General features: G+C 39.1%; 1 protein-coding gene across 1 annotated transcript in view; it reads left to right on the forward strand.

Moving 5' to 3' along the window:
* Positions 1-18,736, forward strand: part of EPB41L5 (erythrocyte membrane protein band 4.1 like 5) — a 134,268-nt gene that overhangs the window by 66,103 nt on the left and 49,429 nt on the right. The window lies entirely within an intron of this gene.

Here is an 18,736-nt window from a genome sequence, read left to right on the forward strand (position 1 = left end):
TAGGAGTATTTGTTGTTGCTACTGGTATTTTCAAAATGTATATATACAGGTTGTTTCCAGAGGTATGAAAAATTTACAGGTAGCCCAACCTAAATTAAATAAATTGTCATCAACCTATTTATACTCTGCATTTTATTATGCCTGAAGGGTCAGTGATAATACATCCTTGATTAGGAATCTAATATACCCCAGAAGCACCTTACTTAGTTATTTACTGTCCTTTTGATCAGAGGAAGCCCATCAGCCCAGAGCACCAAGATCGGTGATTCAACTTCAGTGCTTTGGCTGATTTTACTTAACATAATTAATTTTAATATCTTGAATTAAGTTGATTGTGTTTCCCACTGCATTTTTATAGACAGGGAAACTTACAGAAACAGCATAGGTAGCGACCTTCACACTTTCACACGTGAAAATACATGAGCTCTTAAGATCATTATTTCTTTTGATGGTAAAAACACTTCCAAGGCATTTACCTATCTCTGAGTATGATCTAACCTTTCTGATCTTGATAGAGTTATCCTAGATACACTTTTAAATGAATTTACAGAGAGAAACAAACTTCATTTTTCCTATTATGTGTATAAAAAGCAACCAGTATACAAATACTGTAATATCAGTATAATTCAAATCATTTTTTAAGGGGGGCTTTTTTTATTTATTTGAGGGGCTGACCGACTCAGAAAATGTTGATTATTTATAACACTTGGGTCATTCTTTATTAAAATTGTTCAGGATGTAAAGGTGCCATGTAAATGTGTCAGGGTTGTAAACCTGAAAGTGTCTCCTGTATGGAGGACAGTGGGGGCAGCTATTTCACAGGATAAAACAGTTAGCTGAGTTTTAATTATGGAAGTTTCTCTTCTTTACTGGATTTTTGCATATTGATTGATATGCTAAAAGATATTTTGATTAGTAACCTTGCTTTATAACTTTCACGTGTCCTGATGCATGTGTTTAATTTTACCATCTTGCCCAACAGGAAAGTAGATGACAGGGTGAGCAGTGGGGGGCTGTGGTGGTGTTTGGGGTTTCAAGAGGAAGAAGAGTATTGTGGAAATTACTGGCTTTGCAGGCATAAGGATACTCATCCTCAGGTTTGATCCCTTTTACTTCTGTATGTATTCACAGGTGTGAACTGAGCAAAGTGGGAGGATGGTCGTCCCACGTGAATGCACACCCCCTGATGGTGGGGTGGTCATCGTTTGAACCAAGTGCCTTAACTGTCTTGGTCAGAGCAGATTCTTCATTTGTACATTATTGTTAATTGCTTTGAAAGACCATTATTTTTTGTGTGTTAGGCTTTGAATATTGAATTTGAAAATAATATCACATTGCATTATTTTATATCCTTGGTATATAGGGCTTGTATGGATTTGCAAGAATAAAGTCATCTTGGGCCAGTGACATTTAATCTCTTTACCCCCACATACTTCTTATGTTTTAATATACATTATACCACATTATCAGTTATACCTTGCTTTCAGAATTGTTGTGAATGCTTGCATGTGAGATGCTTTTATCTAAGGGATTGAATTTGAAGATGCTGCTGTGGTGGGGAAACCCCTCTCTCCACGCGCCTCTGTCTTATGCATAAAGTGTGACTTGTCACATCTTTTCTAGATGTTACGAACATGTGAATTTAGGTATGGTATTCTTCCTTGGCTCCCCTTTTTCAAGAACATAAAAATTTCTCCTTTTCATATAAATTAACTTTTGCTTTAGTCATATGAAATCATTGTGAGAATTTTGTCTTGCTTAGTTGACGTTTACCTTAGTGGTAAAGATATTAGGACACAGGCATGTGGAAGATGTGTTATGTAACTTCATTTTTCAGCCGTTTTTTTTTTTAAACCTTTTCTCTTGTTCATCTGCTTTTCATTTCTTCATTTCTTTCTTTTTTTTTTTTTGGCTACATCACACGGCTTAAAAGATCTTAGTACCCCGACCAGGGATTGAACCTGGCCCTCGGCAGTGAAATCGTGGAGTCCTCACCACTAGATTGCCAGGGAGGTCCCTCTTGACCCTTGCTAATTTGTAATACACTCGCTGCTTTGAGCTCTTTGCACTTGTGGGAAGGATCATAATATTAGCCTCAAGGAATTAGTGAATTAGTAAAGAAAACATTTCATTTCAAAAGAAATTGGGGAAAGGAAAAAATATTTCTGTGGCTTTTTTAATGATACATTTTAATATTTATGTTGAAGTGGAAAAACAAGTGTTCTTGTTTATCCTGAAGGAATTGTTCTCACAGATGTTTTGTTTTTAGATGATTACCTAAGCCTCTGTGTTCCTAACGACAAGCTGCGGCCTTAATTCTAGGGGATAGTGCTTGAGTGAACTTTTTCTGTTTGTTCCTATGGCCAGCATTTTGTTTTTGTTGGCGCGGAGAAGAGATACCTGACCTGGAGAACAGCATTCTCCAGGGAGTGGAACTGAGCCTCCCCGGTGCTGTAATAAACCTATACCTCCTCCTCTTGAAAACAGGTTCAACAGCTGCAGACCTCATTTCTTGTTTTTGAAGAAATTCTTGTTAACTAATTTTAATATAGCAAAAAGAAATGAGGTATACATCAGGGTATAGTTAGGATTTGTAAGAAGTTGCACATTTCTTAGTAAAGGTTTGGTCTACAGACATGACTGATTATTATTAATATTAAATGAAAAATGTTTTAAATTATTAGGGGTGGAGTAAAAGAAAAGAGTGAAAGATAAGAGATGGTAATAGGAAGATAATTGCTGTTTTGATTTTTCTTGTGGAACTAGTTAGGGGGTGTCCAGAGAAACTGGAAACATCCCAGCATGTCAAATACCACTAGAATATATGTTATTACACAGAAGAGTTTCTTACAACAAAGTTATGTTTGTACCCCAGCCACTAGCTTCACTGATTATTTAATTACAGACTCTTTGCTAAGAGTTTGAAGAACCACTTTTAACAACTTGTGTCAATTCTTTCCAGCTGGGGAGCAGCTTCTTTCTTCCAGCAGAACCCTTGGAAGTCTTTAGAAAGACCTGGGAAGACTTGGTACCCTAGGGAGTGCAGGTTACCCGTGTGGCTGGAACGGTACCGTTCTGTTGGAGCGGTAGCAATGACAAGTACTTGAGTAGGTTGGAATGGTATTGACTGACAGTCTGAGGAGTTTGGATTTGGTGAAGAGGCCTGGAGAAGTCATTGCAAAGTTTTAAGTGAAAGAGCTTGGGAATCTTGTATCTATAGCTCCTTTTTTGATTCAGCTTATCATTTGCTGAGGATCTAGCAGAGCACCTCCTTCGTTCTCACCTCCTTACACACAATCACTTATAATTAATTACTCCTTCGCATGGATCCTCAGATTTCTTGGCCCTTCCCCTATGGTACACATCTAGTTAAATTCTGAATTTAATCCTGGGTAAGTCCAGCTCTGTCTACTGTGTGTATAGGTGGTGAATGTGAAATATAGTATCGTTAAACGGTCTTACTTTAAGCCATTGAGGCTCAAGTTGGGCCTTCATTGGTGCCTGAAATCCCACTCTGCTGGCAGTAATTTTTCCTTTTAAAACCCCTGCCATCTCCTCACTTCTCATTCTTAACTCCTCAGTCTTAGGTAACGACCTTGCTTCCAGTTTCACCCAAAAGATAAGCGATCAGAAGCGATCCTCTGTAGCTCCCGCCATCTGATCGATTACCTGCTCTCCCTTGGGGCATCTGTGCCCTCCCTTCTCTCCTGTGCCGCAGGTGAACTGGGCTGAGGTCCCCGCAGTCTGTCTCACAGGCCCTCCTGGAGACTCTGCTCAGCATGGCCGCATGAGAGCCTCTGGCTCAGACCTCAGCACCTTGTCATCATCTTGACTCCCCTGTGCCTCTCCTCATCAATCAGTAACTTCTGTCAGTTCTGGCTTCACAGCACATCCAGAATCCGCTTGTCACCATCCCGCCCTATTCCTGTTTGCTGTTGTTCCTTAAGTCTTACAGGGCCCCAGCCACTGCCCTCGGCTCCTTCCTGTCTCTTGTTCCCCTCGGCAGCCACGGCGGTTGTAACTTAGACTGATCACGTGCCACCTCTGCTCACTCAGACTAAAACTCAAAATCTACACATTGACCAAAAAGTGGTTTTTCCCACTCCTTGACTTTGCTCACTTTCCTCCAAAGACTTGCTCAAACATAGCCAGCGTGTTCTGTCTCTGATCTTTGCACTTTACCTCTGCCTGGGTATTCCTCCCTTGAATCGCCTGTGGTTCATTCTAACAGCTTCAGGCTTCCTATCAGAGAAATTTGCTGACCTCTCTGTAAAATAATAATGTGCCCCCTGCCCCCCAATCTCCTTGTCCCCCTTACCTTGTTTCACTTTTTTCTCATCTCACTTCATTTTACGTGTGTATTTACTTGTTTGTCATCTTTATGTCCTTGAATCTCAGCTTTGTCAAGGAGAGCGTTTTATTCAGCCTTTTGTCCCTGGAGCGGTCCCGGGCTCAGCATTCTGTAAACGATAGTTGGTGGATTGAATGAATGAATGCTGAGATTATCTTGGCACATTTGATGATGCAGGGATAGTCATGATGTTGTCCCCGGCTTCGAGAAATTTAGTCTCGAGTTGTGGAGAAGAGCAGTTTTACAAACACGGATACAGGTGCTGTCGTTAGGTAAGCAAGGTTGTAGGAGGTAGATGAGGTTGAAGCTAAAGAAGGCTTCCTGACATTTGCATCAGATTTTGAGGGACACACAGAATCAGGAGCACTGCATGGATAAATGATTATGGACCAGAGGACTGTAGCAAAAGAAAATTTTAAAATTAGCTGAGGGCAAGGTATAGTTGAGGAGTGATAGATGGGGTTGCGTAATGAGTACAGAATACATGACAAGCTGACACTTGAGTGCTTCTGTGCCTGGTGTTCGGAGGTGTCGCAGTTACCATTTACTCCAGCAGATCATTTAATCCTTGTAAGAATCTATAACGTGTTTAGGCCAGTGAAGAAATTAGGCATGATAAGAGGGTGTAACTTCTCCAAAGCCACATTGCTAGTACATGGTAACTTCTCCAAAGCCACATTGCTAGTACGTGGTAAGGCTAGGCTTCAGACTCGGACAGCTCGGTCCTGGAGCCCAGACTGAGGTCTGCTCTGCTGACTCCGTAACAGTGAAAAGCTTGGTGAGGCCTACATTGCTCTAGAGAGAGAACTCTGGAGGTGATGTGAAGAATGAACATCAGTTGGTAGAAGGTAATTAAAATATGCTGCAGCCATATGGTAATTGTTAAGGAATGAGGAAAATCTACAGGAGCTGCTTATTGGAATCTGTCAGTGCTACACTGTCAAGTTACAAACTCAAGTGAAGTGTCTGTGTGAGGTATGTTCCCATTTTTGTGAAAACCACCAAGCCCTGTATCCGTTTGTAAGTGCACAGAAAATGGACCTGGATAAACTAAATTTTTGGAGAGTGGGGATGAGGGAGACATTGCTTTCCTTAGCTAGTATGTGCTACTTTAAATAAGTAAAACTGGATTAAAATGCCTTAAAATGTAGTGGGGAACAAGACAGACTGCTTCAGTTTAGGCAGGTAAGTGTCCACGGAAAGGAAGGTGATGGACAGACATGATCGTGTCCTTACGTATTCTTTTGTATGGTTTTTGAGGAGTGGGTGTGTCCTGGGACATTGCCAGGAGCCACAGAGTGAAAATGTCATGTCTGTGTTTAAAGGCTTCGGTATTCACAGCTGTCATCACTCTTCAGATTCCAGGATGTTTTCATCATTCCCCCAGGAAACCCCTCACCTGTTACTGCCCACTCTCCTCTCCCTGCAGGCCTGCAAGCACTAACCTACTTTCTGTCTTTGTGGACTTGCTCATTCTGGACATTTCCTGTAAATAGAATCGTAAAGTATGTGACCTCTTACGTCTGGCTTCTTTCACTTAGCACAGTGTTTCCAAGATTCATCCACATTGTAGCCTATATTTGATTCCTTTTAATGGCTCAGTAAATTCCCTTGTATGATATACAGCATTTTGTTTGTCCGTCATTTGGGGGACATTTGGGTTTCTATTTTTGGTTGCTGTGAACATTCATGTATAGGTTTTTCTTTTTCTTTTTCCCTATGAACATGTGTGTTCATTCCTTTTGGGCATGTACATAGGAGTGGAATTGCTGGGTCATATGGCAACTATGTTTAACTGCCAAATTGTTTTCTGAAGCAGCTGTACCAGTTTACATGTGTACCAACAGTTATATTGTGTCATTGTCATCATAGCCATCCTAGTTCTTGCTATCCATTGTGGCTTTGATTTGCATTTTCAGGAGGCTAATAATGATGTTGGATTTTTTTATAAATGTGTTGGCCATTTGCATATCTTCTTTGAAGACATGTCTATTCATATCCTTGCCTATTTTTAAAATTGGGTATAATAATCTCATTTCTTTATCTGTAGCATCTGAAATTCTGTCTCCTTTTTTTTAAATTAATTAATTTATTTCTGTCTGCGTTGGGTCTTCGTTGTGGTGCATGGGCTTCTCCTAGGCACATGGGCTTCAATAGATGTGGTGTACGGGCTTAGTTGCTCTGTGGCATTTGGGATCTTCCTGGACCAGGGATCGAACCTGTGTCCCCTGCGTTGGCAGGCACATTCTTAACCACTGCGCCACCAGGGTAGTCCCTGTCTCCTTTTTTTGCTTGTGCTTGTTTTTTTGTTTTTTGTTTTTTTTCCTGGAGGTGAGTCTGTTTATTAAGTTTTTCCAAAGAACCAACATTTTACTTAAATTTTTTGGTGCAGTGTCTGTGTTTGTCGCTACCTATGTGAGGCAGGATGTGTAGAGTGAAAGTAATAGCACAGTGACATTTACATGAGGTAAGTCTCCAATTTGTGAACAGCTCTTGTACCAGGACAATTAGTTGTTTCTCTGTTTTAGAGAGAAAAAGAAAGTTTTGTAGAAGATGGGGTATTCAGGGATGAATTACTCACTTTTATCAAATTACATTTTTAAAAATTCTCTGTTGAATATTGCTTATTTATAGATTGTAATCCCATGTCTATTTGTGAGTTACAGTGGGACAGTTAAATAAACCTTTCTGGATGAAGGGCAGTAAGAATGTTCCATTTGGATGATGTACATATTTCCCTTGGGAAGAGAGGAGAACGTGCAGTGAGTCTGTTCAAGTGGTTACTGAGCGCTGGGTGCCAGACTCAAGAGTGTCTCCTTCCTGTCACTGTGTAACAAGTTGCCTGGAAATAGAAATCCTCAGGTGTTTTTTGCAAACAGGCTTCAGTCAGGAGAGGTGTTTTATCTGAAGTTATCTATGAAAACGTCAGCACACAAGCAACCTTGAGGTAAACCACAAGCTCTCCTAAAAGGCGGGGGTGTGATGGTGAGCGAGGAAAGGTTGTTCACTCTTAGAATCTTTATGACTCAAATATATCAACCACAGTTTTCGTAAAAGATGAGAAAGGAATCCTATTATTTTTTGGCTTTGAGACAAAATGGCTGAAAGAGAAAACCTTGCTGCTATAACTCACGATACTTCTTTTAATACCTCTCCCCTTGTTTAGACATTCTGTGCTCCCCCCTACCTGCCCGCCCCCCCCCCCCCCCCCCCATTTAGCTTGAAAAGAAATAGATTGCGAGTCAGAAAGATTCAGAGGGGATGCGTGGAATACGTTGTTTTTGTCTCATGACCTGGTGATGGTGTTTTTACACTATGAAAAGGTTGCAGGCTACTAGTTTTCTTTCCTTTTTTCCTCCCCAGTCCTAACTGTTTAAAGTTGTGTTGTTTTGGATTGTTCTGAACTGTTTTGAGTAGCTTCTAAATGAACATTTGAGATTTCAATAGGATTTTCATTATTGTTAAATGATAGTCTCCATACTGGGTACAACAAATAAAAGTTAGTAGCTCAGTTATTCAGTGACTGGTTGTTGAGTACCTACTGTATACAGGCCTTGTCTTGTGTTTCTGGAAAACAGTAGTGACCAAGATGTAAGTTCCTTCTCTCATGACACCTATATTCTAGTGAAGGAGATGGAGAATAAATATACAAGCAGATGAAGATGCTGTGGTTTCAATAGTAGTAGATGCTGTGAGGAAAATAAGGAAATGTCAGTGCAAGTGACTGCAGGGTGAGCCACAGGCAGGCCTCTGAGGAGATGCTTCACTTGAGGTCTGAGTGGCATGAAGGTCAGCGGTGCAGAGGAGGAGGAATATTTCAGGAGAACTGACAGCTGGTACAGGGGCCTTTGAGTTGACTTTTGAGGGTAGAAAGAAAACCAGCATGGATGGAGCATAAGGAAGGAAGATGTGGGTATGATATGGGTTCTGAGAGCATGAGGCAGGAGCCCAGTATGTGGGGCCTTGAATTCCAGGAGCAGTGATTAGGATTTTATTCCAAGTTCATTGGGAGCCGGTGGTGGATTTTAAGTAAGGGAGGGATGTGTTCTGATACACTCTTTTAAAACATGACTTTGTTGTATGCAAGATATAAGGCAAGAGTGGATTTTTTTTCTTTTCCCTGACCAGCTGAGAGTAATTTTCAGAGATTGTGAGCCTTCACATCTAAATTCTTCAGCAGGTTTTGTTTTGTTTTTTAGCATTCTTTTACGTTGTCTTTGTACAAGGCACTTACCATATACTATCCAGGGAATCAAATATAATATGCTGCTATTACCTAATATATACTGTCCACATTCAAGTTTTCTGATTGTCCTAATACTCTTTTAGAGCAGTTTCTTTGTCTGACTCAGGATCCTCTGTTAGCATTTTGTTTCTTTTTTTTTTTTTTTTCCGGTGGAATCTTCCTGGAATCGAACCTGCGTCCCCTGCATTGGAAGGCGGATTCTTAACTACTGCGCTACCTAGGAAGCCTGCGTTTTGTTTCTTGAGTGTCTCGGTCTGTAGCAGTTCTTCGGCCTCTCTTTACCTTTCATAACATTTGCATTCCTAACTAGTACAGGTTTATTGTTTCATACAATATTGCTAATTAGGGTTTAACTGATTGTTTTCTCACTGTTCAAGTTCTGCATTTTTGGCAAGAAAAATGTGATGTATCTGTATGTATCTGTCCAGACATCACGTGTCTGTAGTGAATCATGTCAGAGGGTACTTGGTGTCATTTTGTCCATTACTGGTAGGGTTAACTTTACTTGGTTAAAGTGATGTTCATCATGTTTTTCCACTATGTAAGTTATCTTTTTTTGGTAACTGAAGAATTATCAATTACTTTGTATAAAGTTATCTTTTATAATTGAAAAAATATAAGATACTTTGTGTAGATATTCTGTCTCCCAACAAACTTTTACCTAATGGAGAAAATTAGTTATGATTGTTACAAAATGGCGATATGCTAACCATCATTCTAAACTGATTAGTTGTTATTCTACAGAGAGTACTTCTACTTATCTGTCTACTTACACGTGGAGTCATGGAGCTCTTATTCAGTTTTAATTCAATATGTTGTAGAGTTTGTGCCATTGTTATTTCTTTTGATGGTCAGAACTGTCCCAGGTTTGGCCAATGAGAACCCTGTCAGACTGACTGTATCTTGCACCTCTTAACACATGCTCCCACTTTTTAACCACTTTCTTACTTTTCAGCACAAGAGTTTCCATATTCTTCTGGTACTTTCCTTGCCTTGGCCCTGAAATCAGCCATTTCTTTAAGAGCCCTGATTTCTTTAAGTTAAAATGGTATTTAGGAACCAAGATCTGGGCACTGCTTATGGTCATGGCTGCTGTAAATGTCATTATCCAGTGGATAGAATTTAAAAATTGATATTTATGTTTAAATCATGAGTTCATACAGATACTCTAATTCTAGTCCACTACCTAGGGTTCTTCTCTCCCCCCACCCCCCACGCCCACAGTTCCTTATTTCCATCTCCCTTCTCTTCTGGGAGATAACCTGACTCCCCATAGCATTGATATCTCCATGTTTGCTCACTTGTATGATATATGCTAAATAGTTTCAGAATTGCTATATCCATACAGTCATCGACAACAGGCCTGCTGAGTTCAGTATTTCTTCAGTTCTTCCTCCTTAGGCCGAGAGTAAATGATTAAAGTACTGTGCTTAAAATTCACTTGGATGAATTCCCTGTTTTTCCCTCTGTGATTATGGCATTCTTTCTTGGTAAACCCATTTTAATTTTTCTAGGTTTGCGATATTTGGAGATGAAGTGTATTTTTTTCTTACAGCTTTATTGACATGCACTGATATACAATAAAATACATTTATTTAAAGTGTTTGATAAGTTTTGGCCTATATACACCTGTGACAGCAGCACCATGATCAAGGTTAATGATGGATATGTTCACTGTAGTGTTCATTTAGATTTCTCTTTTTATGAGCATATTCCTTTAAGATTATTTATTTATTTATTTATTTATTTTTGGCTGCATTGGGTCTTTGTTGCTGCACGTGGGCTTTCTCTAGTTGCGGTGAGCAGGGGGCTGCTCTTCGTTGTGGTGCGCAGGCTTCTCACTGCGGTGGCTTCTCTTGTTGTGGAGCATGGGCTCTAGGCACACAGGCTTCAGTAGTTGTGGTGCACGGGCTTAGTTGCTTTGCAGCATGTGGGATCTTCCTGGACCAGCGATCTAACCCGTGTCCCCTGCACTGCCAAGTGAGTGCTTAACCACTGTGCCACCAGGGAAGTCCCTATGAGCATATTTTTTTTTCTGTGAATTGACTATTCTTATCTGTAGTGTCCCCTCCCCACCTTTTAAAACAGGGCTGTTGGCCTTTTTATTCTCTGTTTTTAAGAAGTTTTCAATGTATATTAGGGATATTAACTCTATATAATGTCAGTAACTCATATAATACAAATTGCAGATGTGTTTTCAATTTGTCATTTTTCTTTTTACTTTGCCTATAGTAAGTTTTAAGTTTTTATATAAGCATATCTATCCATCATTTTCTTTAATAGTTTCTCAATTTTAATAGGAAGGTTTTTCCCACTGCCACATTCAGCCATTTTTGCTGAATTAGGGTTAAACAGGTTATGCTTGTATGGTTTCATTTTTCTTGTATTTGAATCTCATATCCACTGAGAATTACCTCATTTTAAGGTGTGAATAATGAATCTGTTTTGTTCATTTCCAGATGGCTTTTCAGTTGTGTCAACACTAGTTTTTAAAAAATTCATCATGGTGCTAAGACAACTGGATATCCACACAAAAATGAACGAAATTGGACCCCTACCTCACACCATATAAATAATGAACTCCAAATGGATCATAAACCTAAAATTAATAGCTAGAACTATGAAAAAAGTCTTAGAGGAAAACATAGGAGCAAATCTTTGTGACCATGAATCTAGCAGAGTTGTTGTTTTTTTTTTTTTTACTGTGACATCAGAAGCACATGTGACAAGAGAAAAAGTAAATTGAAATTCATCAAACATTAAAACTTTTGTGTTTCAAAGGATGTCATCAAGAAAGTGAAAAACAATCCATGGAATGGGAGAAAATATTTGCAACTTTTCTTGAGTTCTGTGGAGTGACTTGGGTTTTTTCTAGGCTTTTCCTACTGCTGGAGAGGGTTTAGCTTTCTGCAGTCTCTCTAATCAGTGACCACTTGTCCATCTGTTCCACTACCTTCAGCTTTTTTCCTCCCCTCTTTATGTACTCCTTATGAGTGAATGTGATTTTGTGTCCTTATACTGTCCCTTTAGAGTGGTTTTATGAGAAAGCAGGAGTAAATCTTGCATGTTCAGTGTGCAGTGCTTAATCCTGTGTGAATGTCTTTTGAAAAATTGATAGTCATATCTCCTCTAATATTGCCCCTCTTCTGTTATCTCTTTCCCTTCTGCAGTGTCTATTAAATGTATGTTGTAGCTTTTAGTCTGTTTTGGTCTCTGTATTTCCTATCTTTCATATTTGCCATGTCTTTATATCTAGTGCCTTCTTGGTGGTTTTCTTAATTTTTATCTTTTAATTCAACAGTTCTTTATCTCTTTCTAGTCTATTGTGTCACCTCTGCTGATGTTTAATTTAATGATTAATTTCTCATTTCTCAGAATATACTGTTGTGGTTTCATAAGTTCCTTCCCTGTTTTATTGATTCTGTCCTATATATCTTTCAGCACATTTAATATACTTACTTTAAACTCCTTTTCAGATTGTGTTATCCTTTCTACTTCCTCAGTTGTAAATGCTCCTGTTTCTTGGGTTCCTTTGGTTGTCTGTCTTAGCATCAGATTTCTTTACATGCTTTGTAATTTCTTGTTTGTGAGTTCAACTTGCCTTGTTTTCTTTCAGTGGGTTTTTCTTCTTTTCTTCTTCCCGTGCTCACCCTTTCCTATAAGGCAGGAAATTGCCCCTGCATGACTTTTTGGAATCCTCAGCTCTGAAGAAGATCTTACGGTAGGATCTTTCAGAGAAACTGCCTTCAGTACTGAGCCAGCATCTGGTTGGTTATTGTTGGTTGCACAGATACTTCTAATTCTTCCCTTCATCGCAGGCAAGCACTTTCTTTTCCTTTGAAACTGGACTTGACACTTGAACTTTTTCCACCTCTGTTCTTGTCTAGAAGATACTGTCCCCTGGTCTCACAGGGTGAGTCTGACTCTGTTCACTCAGGGTCAGTCTGTTCACTGACTCTGTTCAGGGTGAGTCGGCCTCACAGGGGCTGTCTCAGGTTTCATTGCCTCCAGGGAGTTGGATTTTTGACCTGGTTACTGTATCCCCCCTCAGCTCCCTGAGTTCCTCCTGACTTGAGCCCCAGTTCACTACTGGGAGTTTATCACTGTTGTTTTTGGCAACATCTGGATCCTCTGCCTTATTTTTCAAATTTTAATTACTGTATTCATCTTTTCAAGGTCAACTCCTCCCTTTCTAGCACATCATTTGTACATATAAGGATCATCTTATTTTTAGTAACTGAAGCATACTTTAAGTTACAGAAAGTCCAGTTCCAGTCTTATATCCAATTTAAAGATTTCCCCTTCCCCCATACGTGGAGTGGGGGTGTTTCTTTTAATCTTTACTTTTCCCCACTTATTCTTTTGGTGCTTGCTTTCAGGGTTGAGGAAGAAGGAAGAGGAAAAGGGCAGAGTCTGACATGAATGACGCTGTTTTAATCCAGCTAGGTGTCATGGCATAAACATAAGAGCCAGCTCTTTTGTGCTACACACTAGAATGTTTTCTCAGAGGCCCTCATAGAACCCATCACTTTCCTGGCATAGGCAATATACTTCATATTTCACTGTTTGCAACACTCTCTCCTGGATTCCTGTCCTGTCTCAGCTCTTGCCCGTGAATACGCTTTTATTGCTTGGGTCATCTTGCCATGGGAGACTTGCCTCGTGGGTGGAGTTCCATTGAATGGGCTTCAAGCTGGACTTGAACTTGGCTCAAGGGAAGTGCATGATTTTTGTCTTTTCTCCTAACTTTTTATTTTGGAAAACTTCAAGCCCACAGAAAAATTGAAAGAATAGTGGATGAACAGCTGTATGCCTTTCCCCCTAGATTCTCTGCCTGTTACTATTTTGCCTATTTTCTGACATTGTTTTTTCTTCACTGAATAAATTGAGGTTCACAATGCAGACATGATATTACTGTATCCCTTAATACTTCTTTTTGCATGTATCTCCAAAAATCAAAGACAGTCTTGTATGTAATGTATTTACTACACTCTGAAATTTGAACATTGTTGTAACACTATTATCTTATAGTCCATACTCAGATTTTTCCAAATGTTTCAATAAGTGCCCTCTATAGCTGTTTTTTTTGGCCTGATTGAGGATGCAGTCAAGATTGCTGTTAATTTTGCCTGTTTCTTTACTCATGAAAACTTCCCCAATCTTTTTTGCCTTTTGTGACATTGACTTTTTTTAGAGTCTATGCCAATTTCTTTGCAGAATACCTCTCAACTTACATTTGTGTGATTGTCATCTTATGATTAGATCCAAGTTAAACATTTTTACTAATGTTTTGGTTAAGGCGATGTCCACCAGATTTCTCTGTAAAAGTACCTTTTCCCCTTTTAATCTGCAGAGTGTCATTTTAAGACTGAGTGGAATAAAAAAGATGTGGTACATATATACAATGGAATATTACTCAGCTGTAAAAAGCAATGAAACTGGGACATTTGTAGAGACATGGATGGACCTAGAGACTGTCATACAGAGTGAAATGAGTCAGAAAGAGAAAAACAAATACCGTATATTAACACATATATGCGGAATGTAGAAAAATGCTACAAATCAACCCATTTGCAAGGCAGAAATAGAGACCCAGATGTAGAGAACAAACATATGGACACCAAATGGGGAAAGTGGGGAGGGTTGGGGGGGGGAATGAATTGGGAGATTGGGATACCAAATAGTACACTCTAAATATATGCAGTTTATTTTATGTTAACTGTATCTCAATAAAAGTTCTTAAAAAAAAAAGGGACGAGGATAATAATGCCAACCTTATAAAGCTGGCATGTGGCTTACATGGGCTTTTCCCCAAGTAATAATACTCTTAACGCCTGGAGTGTGGTGAGTGCTCAGGAAATGTTAACTTTTATTATTATCACTAATAACATAGTAAAGGTTTCCACCACTGCAAAGAAAAAAAAAGACTGGATATCCTATTCCCTAAAGTCTTTTATCTAGTGGTTTTAGCATAAACCATTATAATTAGCATTATCCATTGATAATTTTTACCTGACTCAATTATTATTACTTTGGTATTTGCAATGTGATATTGCAGTTCTTTCTGCAAATATGCGTGGGCATTCTTCTGTAAAAGAGATCTTTCCTCTCCTCTCATTTTTCAAGGAAATAATTTGTTGCTAGTAGGCTCATGGATTTTTAAAAATATATTATCATCTACCTCCAGTTACTCATTTTGATGTGTGATTTATTCCAGATTTGTCCTCTGGGCATCTATACTTTCTTGCCCTGCCAAACACTGTAAATGTAGCTTGTCCAACTGCTGGCCTTTACCCCCAGGTAATGAAGGTAAGCTCCAGTCAGCTTGGGAATTTGGACCTCTCCATGCTAAGAGATGCACTTCCCTACATGGGAGATATGTTTACATATACTTCCAAACTTACGGATTCCTGCATCACATTTTCCTAAGAGTTCTTCCAGCGCCACACCTGACATTGGCTTAGTGGCTTCTAATGCTCAGCAATCTCCACCCCACCCCCAAAGACGCCAACCTCCTCTTTCACAGGTTCTTTGAAAGCCCCCATTTACTCAGCATGATTTTGCACTGCCCTACTGTCCTGGGGAAGGAAAGAGAAAGGTCGGTGCTCTCTTGTCCTTGGAATACTCTTGCGAGATGTCCCTTTGGATGTCGTCTTTTCCTTTATGGCCTGGATAATGCGGTGCGCTTAGATTCTTTGTAGTAAGTCCTGCTCAGATCTTTAGAATGTGAGATGTGTTAGTTTCCTAGGACTGCTGTTACAGCTGGGAGACAACAGAAATTTTGTCTCACGATTCTAGAGGCCAAAAGTCCAAGAGATCAAGGCGTAGGCAGGGTGCTTCCTTCTGAGGGCTGTGAGAAGATTCTGTTCCATGCCTCTCCCCTGGCTTCTTGTGGTTTGTTGGCAGGCTGAATTGCAGAAGCATTGCCTAGTCTCTGCTTTCATCTTCACGTCCTTCTTGGGTATATAACTGTGTCCGTATTTTCCCCCTTTGTAATAATATCAGTCACATTGGATTAAGTGCCTACCATACTCCAGTATGGTCTCATCCTGACTTAACTGATTACATCTGCAACTGTCCTGTTTCCTAGTGAGGTCCCAGTCTGAGGTAGTGGGCATGAAGACTTTAGCATGTGAATTTGGGTACTTTTTAACCATTGTTTTTCAGAAGTTCTGAGACAATTCAACATTCTTTTATATATGGACTTCTATTTCATTTCTGATTCTTTGGGTTTTTAATCTTACTCTTGAACACTATGGACTGAGTGTGTCTCCCCGAAATTCGTATGTTGAGATCTAATCCCCAACATGATGGTATTTGGAGGTAAGGGGAGGTGATTTCATGAAGGTGGCTTAAGCCCTCTTGAGTGGGCTTAGTGCCCTTATAAAAGGGGCCCCAGAGAGCTCCCTCATTCCTTCTGCCATGTGAGGACACAGCAGAAAAGCAGTTGTCTATGAACTAAAAAGAGGACCCTCACCAGACACACCATATCTGCCGGCAAGACTTGGCAGCCTCTAGAACAGGGAGAAATAAAGTTCTGTTAATAAGCCGTACAGTCTGTGGTATTTCTGTTAAAGTAGCTTGAATGGATTAAGACACATGGGGTGTAGTTAAAATTTTTTTCTGTCATGTGTCCATGCTTGGACTACAGGAAATGAATTTCCACCAGTTCTCACATTCTTTTTTCCAAAAATATTGCTATCCATATTTTTAAAACTTTTTGATGAAAATTTCTAAATGATATAAAGGTACAACATATGGTAAACCACAACATTCTCATCATCCAGCTTGAATAAGTTCCAATATTCTGCCATTCTTTCATCTCTTCTCTTGTCACCACCACCATCTCTTCTTTTGATGTTCTTACCTTTTTTTTTTTTTTAAAGGTTCACAAATTGCACTGATTCACACTTAGAAAGGATAACAATTGGACCAGTACAAGAAGGATTGAAAATGAGCTGATTAGATGGGTTTATATCAATAGATTTTTTTTTGAGGTACACCAAGTTCAATCATCTGTATTTATACACATATTCCCGTATTCCCTCCCATCAATAGATTTTTATAGTGTCTTGCACTGTTGGTGGGAATGTAAGTTGATACAGCCACTATGGAGAACGGAATGGAGGTTCCTTGAAAAACTAAGAATAGAGCTACCATATGACCCAGCAATCCCACTGCTGGGCATATACCCAGAGAACACCATCATTCAAAAAGACGCGTGCACTTCAGTGTTCATTGCAACACTATTTACAATAGCCGGGACATGGAAGCAACCTAAATGTCCATCATCAGAGGAATGGATAAAGATGATGTGGCACATATATACAATGGAACATTACTCAGCCATAAAATGGAACGAAATTGGGACATTTGTAGAGACATGAATGGACCTAGAGACTGTCATATAGAGTGAAGTGAGTCAGAAAGAGAAAAACAAATATTGTATGTTAACACATATATGCAGAATATAGAGAAATGGTACAAATCAACTGGTTTGCAAGACAGAAATAGACACAGATGTAGAGAACAAACATATGGACACCAAGTGGGGAAAGCGGGGGTGGGGGTTGGGATGGGATTAATTGGGAGATTGGGATTGCCATGTATACATTACTAATAAGAAAAAAAATATCAAATTGTACACTTTAAATATATGCGGTTTATTGTAAAAAAAAAAAAAAAAAAAAAGTTCACAAGTTGCACTGATTCACGCTTAGAAAGGACAGCAATTGGACCAGCACAAAAAGGATTGAAAATGAGCTGATGAGATGGTTTTACATCAGTAGATTTTTATAGTGTTAAAGATGAAAAGTGCCTGAAGTGCCTTTACTCCAATGATTTCCAAATGCGTTTTAGCGAAGAAGCCATCTATTTAAATTTACCTGGGAATTGCAAATTAATTAAGTCCCGTAAGAAAAGTTACCATGGGGAGACCAAAACTCCACCGCCTCTTCCACTTTTTATGTAAGTTGTATAATTCTGTGGAATCCTTTGGGCTCTGTAGAACATATTTTGAAAATCAAGGTAAAGTAACTTGCTTACAGTTGTATAGAGATAGGATTGGGACACATCTCTCCCTTTTTTTTTTTTTTTTTTTTACATTTTTTTTAAAATTTATTTTTTATTGAAGTATAGTTGTATTACAACATTAATTACTGCTGTGCAGCAAAGTGACTCAGTTATATGTGTGTGTATGTGTATATATATGCATATGTATATATATACAATATGTGTATATATGTGTGTATATATACACATATATATATATACATGCATTCTCTTTCATATTCTTTTCCATTGTGGTTTACCACAGGATATTGAATATAGTTTCCTGTGCTCTACTGTAGGACCTTGTTGTTATCCATCCTCTGTATAATAGTTTATATCTGCTAATCCCAAACTCCTACTCCAACCCTCTCCCACCCCCTGTCCCTTGGCAACTACCCATGTATTCTCTATGGGACACAGATCTCTTGACTTTCAAAGAAATTCTCTTTCTTTGCTCTTACTGTCTCTTTTAACAGTTTTCTAAATAATTTCTTTTCATATTTGGGTCCCAGACACAGAGTATATAATTAAAACGTGGCCTTCATTCCTCTAGGAAAGCATGGAACAGTGACATTTTCTTTCCTTCACCCTAACTCAGTATTAGATCAACAAAATAAAATGTTTATGACCTTTGAGTTTTGCCACAGCAGATGAATTGTGTTGAAAGTCTTTAAAAAACTGTTAAAATAGAATACATTGGGTTTCTAGATGGAATTTTTTTTTTTTTTAGATCTTTATTGGAGTAAAGTTGCTATGTCTGGTTGCTTTCACCTAGCGTAATGTTTTTTGAGGTTCATCCACGTGTCCTAGTGTGCTCCTTTCAACTGCTGAATAGTAGTCCATTTTATGGATATACCACATTTTGTTTATCTGTTCAGCAGTTGTTGGAAATTTGCATTGTTTCCATGTTCTGGCTGTGAGTAATGTTATGAACATTCCTGTTCATGTCCTGGAGTATTGATTCTCTTGGATAGACTCCTAGGAAGAAAATTGGTGGGTTCTGTGGTTAATTTATATTTTAAATTTTAAGAAATGTGCAGACTTTTCTGGAGTGGAGATACATGAGTGTTCCAGGTCTCCACATCCTC

Source organism: Hippopotamus amphibius, chromosome 8, assembly GCF_030028045.1.
Source record: "Hippopotamus amphibius kiboko isolate mHipAmp2 chromosome 8, mHipAmp2.hap2, whole genome shotgun sequence".
In the NCBI taxonomy this organism is placed as follows: domain Eukaryota; kingdom Metazoa; phylum Chordata; class Mammalia; order Artiodactyla; family Hippopotamidae; genus Hippopotamus; species Hippopotamus amphibius.